This window comes from Barbus barbus, assembly GCF_936440315.1.
Source record: "Barbus barbus genome assembly, chromosome: 5".
NCBI lineage: Eukaryota > Metazoa > Chordata > Actinopteri > Cypriniformes > Cyprinidae > Barbus > Barbus barbus.
Genome location: NC_136733.1, coordinates 15,472,622 through 15,478,621, shown reverse-complemented (window position 1 = coordinate 15,478,621; position 6,000 = coordinate 15,472,622).

Genomic DNA, 6,000 nt, shown 5'->3' with positions numbered 1-6,000 from the left:
TCTTGGGTGATATTTACGGTGGCCGAGAGAGCTCAACGCGCTGCAACTTCAGAAAACACATGCAAATAGACAAAACACCAGCAAATCAAGAAAACATCTTCATCATTTTGACAACACATGCGCTGCAAATGCTCACAACACATGCAAATTGAGAAACGCTGCAAATGCTCACAACACATACAAATTGAGAAACGCTGCAAATCCTCACAACACATGCAAATTAAGAAACGCTGCAAATCCTCACAACACATGCAAATTAAGAAACGCTGCAAATGCTCACAACACATGCAAATTAAGAAACGCTGCAAATGCTCACAACACATGCAAATTGAGAAACGCTGCAAATGCTCACAACACATGCAAATTGAGAAACGCTGCAAATGCTCACAACACATGCAAATTGAGAAACGCTGCAAATGCTCACAACACATGCAAATTGAGAAACGCTGCAAATGCTCACAACACATGCAAATTAAGAAACACTGCAAATCCTCACAACACATGCAAATTAAGAAACGCTGCAAATGCTCACAACACATGCAAATTAAGAAACGCTGCAAATCCTCACAAAAACGCGCTGCATGGACCACAATGGAAATGTTTCAAGGGGACCCAAAAAAAGTGACGGACGAGCTGGGATTTGCTTATTGTGCAGTGGCTATTGTTTGAGTTGTTGGTGAACTGAAAGGTGAGTGTTTTTTTGTTGTTGTTTATTTGTTTATTTTAACACCCTGATTGCATGATTTCTTTGTCTTTTGGATATTATTAGATTAATAATGACAAATTACACGATTAACGTTACTATGTAAGATGGCTAACTTATCCTGAACTAAATATAATTTCAAGGTTAATGAAAATAAATTTGCAATACTTCATTAATTGTTAAAACCAGGTCAAAATAAAAATATCAGTAAGAATAATATTTTAAAATTTATTCAGGCCCTTTTAGTAGGCTAATGAAAGAAAGGACATTTGCATGTGTTGTGAGGATTTGCAGCGTTTCTGAATTCGCATGTGTTGTGAGGATTTGCAGCGTTTCTTAATTTGCATGTGTTGTGAGGATTTGCAGCGTTTCTTAATTTGCATGTGTTGTGAGGATTTGCAGCGTTTCTTAATTTGCATGTGTTGTGAGCATTTGCAGCGTTTCTCAATTTGCATGTGTTGTGAGCATTTGCAGTGTTTCTCAATTTGCATGTGTTGTGAGCATTTGCAGCGTTTCTTAATTTGCATGTGTTGTGAGCATTTGCAGCGTTTCTCAATTTGCATGTGTTGTGAGCATTTGCAGCGTTTCTCAATTTGCATTTGTTGTGAGCATTTGCAGCGCATGTGTTGTCAAAATGATGAAGATGTTTTCTTGATTTGCTGGTGTTTTGTCTCTTTGCATGTGTTTTCTGAAGTTGCAGCGCGTTGAGCTCTCTCGGTTACCGTAGATATGACTATATCTGATACTAAATTAAATTGTCTAATCTTTCATTTTTGGTACACAATATTGTTGCTATCCATTATACATTTGCATTGTAAATGTATACATTATACATTACATTGTGTCACAATATATTGTTATACCCCTGCATTGTTTTGAATGTTGAACAATTGTATCAATATATGAAGTGAAGTGACATACTGGCAAATATGGTGACCTATGAGTCGTGCTCTGCATTTAACCCATCCAACATGCACACACACAACAGTGAACACACACACACCGTGAACACACACCCGGAGCAGTGGGCAGCCATTTTATGCTGCGGCGCCCAGGGAGCAGTTGGGGGTTCGGTGCCTTGCTCAAGGGCACCTCAGTCGTGGTATTGAAGGTGGAGAGAGCACTGGACATTCACTCTCCCCACAATCCCTGCCGGACCTTAGACTCGAACTCGCAACCTTTTGGTTACAAGTCCGACTCTCTAACCACGATCCAACAGAGGATAAGAGGTACGGAGAATGGATCAGATTTTATAGGGAAAGACTGCCCAGTTAAATGTTTAACCATGTCACAACTGATTTTTTAACTAATCAATCATGTTAACAACTTTACAGCACTTGTTGTGAATTTCACTGACACTGTATAGGGTCGCTTTGTGAAAATCTAAATCTAAATGGTTAATTATAGATATAGTAAGACAGAAACTCATCTGTTCCCCACTCATATTGGTCTGAAAAGGTAAAGGTGTTTCGGGTCTCGGGTGACTAGCGTAAATTGACCGACTGCATCATCTGCTGTTTTTGGAAAAGAAAGTTGCTCAATTGTACGTGTGAGAAAATCTGCCAACACGCATTTGTGAGAAAATCAAGCCAAGTTTCCTCATAAAAAGGCAAATGAGTCTCACAGTTGTAACACACAATACATATATTTGTCCATACCTCTGCATTTTCTCTCAAATAGAGTTTTGTATTTGCAAATCACTTTGCGTTTGTTTGAAAGTCGAGTTTTTCTTTGAAAAGCAGATTGTTTTTATTTGCAAAACACTGGATTTGTTTGATGAATATTGTCACAAAATTCGCTCCATATTGACTGACTGACTGGATCACACACTTAAAGAGAGAAGATATTTAACAGACGCCACAAAACTACAACGCTCCCTTTAGAATCAGCACTACTGCAAGACAAGTACGCGACTGTAGGCTAAAGGCGGCTTTGTTGAATGTTGTAGCTACTTTTGTTGCGTCGCGTCAAGTGGAGAAGAGGTGTGGCGCGACGCGACGCGACGCGTGAAATTATTTCTCCTTGTGAGGTGAAAAGGAGTCATTTCTTCACCCTCGAGATTTACAAGAGCTAGCATAGCTGAGATAAGCAAACAATGGTGTTGATAGACTACTGGATAGTAAACGTACACTAAGAACAAATATGGTCACACTCTTTTACTCCAGTATATTTCTCAGCGTTGGTTCATTTTTGAATGTCAATTTTTGTATCGATTCTATCTTGAAGGGCTGGCTGCTGAAACCAGCTGAATATTTCCAGCATTATTGTTTAGGATAAAAGATACAGTTCATTGAACTCACGTTCTCGCAGAAGAATATATGGGTTAAGTTGTCAAAAAGGAAGCCTACAGGATTTTCAGCTAAATTTAAAAACACAAAACGATTAAAATATTAAAGGTTGCGAGTGTATCTGACAACTGCCCTAATAAAATGTGACAACCTGCCCTGACTTAACATTTACAGCTCACTCTTGAGTTAAAATCTACCTTCATTATATAGGCTATAGCTGAAAATTGTCTGAATGTATGTCAGTGGTTTTATTGTGTTCACTTGGTTAGCCAAAGATATGATATTGGAGGGCAGAATTCAATGCCCTAATTTAAGAGGGTTTTGAAATTGGCTAGATGTTTGAAACCAACATAGGAATTTACATTTTGATTTCTTTACTATCTGTCTTTTTTTATATATATTTTTTTGTTATCTATCTTCTATGGTTCCTGAAGAACCTTCATCATCCGTGGAACCGGTCCGTGACACCAAAAAGTTATCTAGTGGAAAAGCGTTCTTTAGATTATTGCATTGTTTTTCAGACTTAAAAAAAAATGGTTATTTCAAGAACTGTTCACTGAAAGGTTCTTTAGGGAACCCAGAATGGTTCTTTTATGGCAATATGAAAATCCCCTTTTTGAGCCTTTATTTTTAAGGGTTTATTTGAGGGCAGCTATCCACTTATTTCTTTAATTAAAATCTTTATAGAGGAATTGCTAGGTCCTTTTTTTTTACTGTGGCACAAGCCTCAGTAAAATGCTAAAGTGCTTTTTTCTAATGATTCAATTTAGTGTTAAAAAAAACATTCGAGAAAATGTTGCGTTCAAAATAGTGATTCAGAACATCAGAGAGCTTTAAGTGAAATATGACTGTGTACTTCCTTTTTCAAAGAGTTATTATGCCTCAACACGAGTTATTTTGACTGATAAGCTCATGATCTGACCAAATAACCGCAGTCTGCCATCATAATGGAAAGACACTTCACTTTAACTGAAATGACTCACATAAGAACAAAAATACCATCAAAACTGAAAGAAAATGCCTTTCTAGTTTTGAAGGCTGACAGCCTCACTAAATGCATGCAGCCTAATAAACAAGGTGGAAAACTGAGCGACTCCTTGATTATGGTCTTTGGAGGAAATCAAAGCATAGACTCTCACATAATGTCAGCACTGACATATTCTGATATGTACAAGGGCTGTCAACATGAGCGGGTGGAAGATCAAGGAAGTTCCTTTATCATGGAAAAAGGAAGGTGATTCACTGACGAATCACAACATAGTTTCTTTCCAGACGGAGATAAACAAACTGACCAACACTACAGTAATGAAAGGGAAGTTCACACAATAGTAGTCTTGATTCAAAGACATTCTCAAGCAAGGTAAAATGTTTGTGAATGTTGTATAGGCTTCAGTGACGTTTTCCTTAAAATTATATGATTTTTCAAAATATAGGCGAACCAGAAGCCACATAATTCATTTATGTGAGTGTGGGCACAGCTGACTCATTGATCCAGGAATACAGATGCACCTTTAGAGATGTGACCAGAGGAGGGATGCTGTGTGGGCTTCTTGTGACTCACCAGTCTATCAAAGAGTTACCCAGTGCAGCCCTCTTTTTAGTTTTTAGATATAGTGTGTGTACGTGTTTAGCTATACTTGTGAGGACCAGATGTCCCCACAAGGATAGTAAAGCCTGAGATTTTTGACTTTGTGAGGACATTTGGCTGGTCCTCACAAGGGAAATAAATTATTAAAAATACTAAATGAAGTTTATCTTAAAATGTAAAAATGCAAAAAGTCTCCTGTGAGGGTTACGTTTAGGTGTAGGGTAGGTGTAGGGCAATAGCACAATATACAGTTTGTACAGTATAAAAACAATAGAAGTCTATGAAAGTCCTCACAAGTATAGCAAAACCAACATGTGTGTGTGTGTGTGTGTGTGTGAATGTGAGTCACATTTTAGCACAGGCTTTTCATCTGGAATATGAGGATATCCCATGTTTTTGCATATTATTTCAAGCAACAATTTACAATAAGGTCCCAATAATTAAAACATTAAATGAGCAACATATTTGTTACAGTATTAATTAAGCTTTTTTAACATTAGATAATAAAAATGCAACAGTTTGTTGTCAATTCATGTTAACTAGGGTATTTTAAATAACAGATTTTTTTTTTCATTTTAATAATGTATTAGTAAATATTGGTATTAACTTTACATAAAATTAGTAGGCTAAAATCTTTTTCATTGTTAGTTAATGTTAAAGGAATACTTCATCCAAAAATGAGAATTTCCTGAAAATGTACTGACCCTTAGGCCATCCAAGATGTAGGGGAAGGGAAGGGAAGTGGTGTGTGGCCAAGTATGGTGACCCATATTCGGAATTTGTGTTCTGCATTTAACCCATCCAAGTGTACACACAGTAGTGAACATATACCCGGAGCAGTGGGCAGCCAATGCTGCGGATCCCAGGTAGCAGTTGGGGGTTTTGGTGCCTTGCTCAAGGGTCTCACCTCAGTCGTGGTATTGAGGGTGGAGAGAGTGTTGGTTATTCACTCCCCCACCTACAATCCCTGCTGGACCTGAGACTCAAACCCACGACCTTCGGGTTACAAGTCCAACTCTCTATCCATTAGGCCACGACTGCCCCACAAGTAGATGAGTTTGTTTCTTTATCAGAACAGATTTGGAGAAATTTAGAATTAGAATGATCATTAGTAGTATTATCGCTTAGCCAATGTAGCACTTGCTCACCAATGGATCCTCTGCAGTGAATGGGTGCCGTCAGAATGAGAGACTAAACAGCTGATAAAAACATCACAATAATCCACAAGTAATCTAGATGACTCCAGGCCATCAGCTAAGGTTTTGTACAGTGAAAAGATTCAATAGATTCATCATGTTTTAACTAAATGTCACTTCTGCCTAAAATATGAATCCTCTAAATATTGCTTTGTCCAGTGAACAGTCATCTCGTCTGAATCAGGAGAGGAACATGATTACAGACACGATATTTTTATCAGCTTT